This window comes from Bos indicus x Bos taurus, chromosome 2 (genome assembly GCF_003369695.1).
Source record: "Bos indicus x Bos taurus breed Angus x Brahman F1 hybrid chromosome 2, Bos_hybrid_MaternalHap_v2.0, whole genome shotgun sequence".
Lineage (NCBI taxonomy): Eukaryota > Metazoa > Chordata > Mammalia > Artiodactyla > Bovidae > Bos > Bos indicus x Bos taurus.
The window spans coordinates 2,960,746-2,964,604 of record NC_040077.1 but is presented as its reverse complement, the minus strand read 5'-3'; positions in this window follow the sequence as shown (position 1 = coordinate 2,964,604).

Below are 3,859 nucleotides of genomic sequence, written 5' to 3'. Positions count from 1 at the left end.
CTGTATATCAGATCTAATCACTTGAATCTATTTCTCACTTCTACTGTATAATTGTAAGGGATTTGATTTAGGTCATACCTGAATGGTCTAGTGGTTTTCCCTACTTTCTTCAATTTAAGTCTGAATTTGGCAATAAGGAGTTCATGATCTGAGCCACAGTCAGCTCCTGGTCTTGTTTTGCTGACTGTATAAAGGTTCTCCACTTTTGGCTGCAAAGAATATAATCATTCTGATTTCAGTGTCGACCATCTGGTGATGTCCATGTGTAAAGTCTTCTCTTGTGTTGTGCTGCATTGACAGGTGGAGTCTTAACCACTGAACTATCAGGGAAGTCTTTTTCTCCTCCTAACAGTGCTAGGATCATTTCACCAACCCACTTTTCTCCACAAATCCATCAATTCAACAGTTATTTACCTTGCTCTGTGCCAGGTGTGGCAGATGCAGAAGCACAGCCCTCAGTCTCACTGTCTTGAACTACTGAGATGCCCAGTGAGTGACTCTTGGGCTTACTTACCTCCCCTGCTACCCTCCAGCCTTGCTTTTTCCATGCCATGAGTAAAGATGCTTTCCAAGGTAGAATGTGACTACCCTAAGCCTTTAGGATGAAGCTGACACTCTGAGCATGGATGAAGGTGCTCTTAGGTTGATGTCCCCTGCCAGCTCTCCAGGCTCTTCTCTGCTTTCTGACAGATCACAACCAGTAGTGCAAAGCCATTTGTGAGATGGCACATGCCTGGTACCTTTCCTCACTTTTGGCCCTTTGCTTTAAACCTTTCTGCTTACCAACAATGCCTTCTCCTACCTGGTGGATACTGATTCCACTTTTCAAGATTTAGTACAAGAGTATTTAAAAAGTCTTTCTTGAACACCATCCCTACCCTGTTCCCAGGCAAATGTGCCCCCACCTCTGCATCATGCCTCACTGCAGACTCCTCATGGAACATCTCCAGGGTCACAAGTCTCCCTGCCTTCCCACTCCAAGTCCTGGAAGCCAAGTTACCACTTTGCTCAATCCACTCTGGGTCTCCCATTCCTGGCCTAGCACTTAACTCATATGTTTCTGTTGAGTGGATTTCCTCCTGTGACACCTCATCAAAAGTGTAAAAGGCTGGTGATAAAGAAGAATGAAGGTGAAATCAGCTTAGTTACTTTGTGTGTTTCACTGTCTGCATTTGTTTCTAGTGCACTGACCAGCACAGAGAAGATGCTCACTAAGTCATCACTGATTAAAAGGAAGTGAAGAGGGACTGAGAACTCATGCCTCCTCATCCCCATCTCAGGGCTGCTCTTCCCACTGGAAGGCATATTCCAGCAGTGTCTTGGTGCTATTGGTGATAATCCCAGCCTTTAAACACAGTTGAGTCCTGGCACAGTTTCTTTTTTTATATAGGAACAGACTCATTGTTCTATATTGGCTGATGTTTGTCTGTTTTTCTGGCTTTGTGTGGGTGCAGGGAAAGAAATGTTCAAGTCAGCCTGCCTTTCTGGATCAGGGAGGGCAGATTTGGGGCTGAGAAGCAAGTGTACCTCGACTCCTCCTTTCTTCTGCACCCATGGCACGTGTGGCTCTTTTTTTCTGCTGAGCACAGATGAAGCACAGAATTCTTCTCTACAACACAGTGATATAGTCAATCACTCCAAATCAATTCCACATATAATGAAGTTGGTTTGACATCCTTGTCCAACAGCTTCCTAGCCCATCCTTTGCTTGGCAGGTTTTCCCACTGTATCCTTAGTCACCCCTCAGCAGGCTCAAGAGTCCCTTGGGATGATTAGGTTCCTGGAACAGCTATCCTTCTGGATGAAATAAGATACATCCTTCAGGAGGAAGTAAGATAGCTCTTACAGGGCCACAGTGCTCTGCATGTGTGGGGCACAGGAAGCCTGGCCTGGAATCACCTCGCTTCAGTGGCAGGTCTCTCCATCTGGGGTTTCAAGTGCTCTCCTGGCTATTAAAATTGCAAACCTGGGATAACATTAAAAATGTTAATGTGCTGTAAAACTTTCTATGTGCAAAATCTCACCTGAAAAGAAAAAGAGATGAGCCCATAATGGCTGGCTTTTCATCTTCTCGATGGATTTTATTAGAGCTGTAACAAGAGCAATTCCACTTAAAAGACTCTTGTCAGGGAACAGTTACAGTCGATTATAACTTGGAATAGGAAACGATCTCTACTCCATACAGATTTGGAATGGCCAGGGAAAAATGAGCATCAAGAAATACAGTTGTCTGGCGTTACACCCATGAAACATTTTGAGGGATATGGGAGTTGGGGGAGAAACTGCGGGTGGGTTAATTAAGGAAGTAGATCACATTGCTCTATTAGTCATTCACCAGCAGAGCACAAAATGGGCTCAAGAGGAGCCCAGAAATACAATTTTTTATCACTCAAAAATTGCACCTAAGACTGGGACGAGCATCTGCCAGGCTTGTTATAAAAGCAAACCTGGCACCTCTAATTTTAAGTATCCAGGATAGCATACATATCTTGGAAATAGGAAGGGGGTTCTTAATACCAGGAAAATGAGTCCGGTATGAAGACCAAACCATCCTGTGGAAGTGTCTCAGTGGGAGAGAATGTATACTGTTCTCTTACTTTCTACTGCCTGACTGATACACATCACCTATGTTCCCTGTGACACACCACGGCCTCTCTTAAAGACAATCAACGTTCAGTGGCAGCAGCCCTGCATCCTGAAACTGGCCAATGGCTGTCTTCACTTCTCACCGGGTGTGCCAGGGACTGGAAGACTGATTTTGCCCCATATTTGCAGGGGAAATAACCAAAATCCCACTGAGTGGTAGTCTTCAGTGCAAGAGCCATTTGTGAAAGACAGATAACCTGATTGGTGTCTTTGGAGTAAGATTATCTCTCAGCAGAGTCTTGTCCTCTGAGTTCCCTTTCTCAGCTGCCTGTGGGAGGCTGGCCCCAGTTTCCAGGTCTACTGTTTTGGGAGACTGACACTAACATAATATCTGGGATGAAGTCTGGGCTTAATAGATATAATAGTACAATTGTAAAAAGTGTCTTTAAGTAAATCTTACATATTCTATGGTTTATATGACAGGCAAAAACTTCTGAGAGATGAGCCAGGTCACAGAATATTTCATTCACACCTTTTAAATAAATCAACTCAAATAGTGAAAACGAAGCTAAACTTACCACTATTAACTTAGCACAGAAAGGCTATGTACCTCAAGACATCAGACAAGGAAGGAAAGAGAAGATTTTGGCAGTGTCTTTCTCTGTATAACCAAAATTACCCTAGGAAGCATTGTTAGTGTTTTTCTTTTTAAGTATTCAACATAGGAAAATGTGTAATTAAACTATTATACATCTGTTAATGATGAAGCCATTAAAATTAATGTTCACAACTCTTTAATAATGTGAAAGTGCTTACTGTAATATACAAGTTGAAAAGAAAGGACTCAAAATTATATATGTGATATTATTCAAATTTTGGAAAACAAATGAAAACTGCATTAATAAAACCTTGAGAGAAAGTGGATTAAGACTATTTTATTTTTTAAAAATAAACTTTAAAAATGTTTAGAATAGATTTATAGAAAATTTGCTAAGATAGTACAGGGTTTTCTATATACTCCACACCAGTTATCCCCTATTGTTAATATCTTACATTATGGTGGTACACTTTTACAGGTGAGTCCATATGAATCTATGTTTAAACAGAGAATATGAGTCACAATCCTCTGTAACAGAGTTTTATTTTGCATGAAATCCTGAAATCTGATCCCCTGTACTCTGTCTTGTCTATTAATGAGTCTCATTATAGGATTAGTTGTGCATCACACAGACACACAGAGGCTGCATCCTGGTAGCTGAGGCTTTTTCTGAAG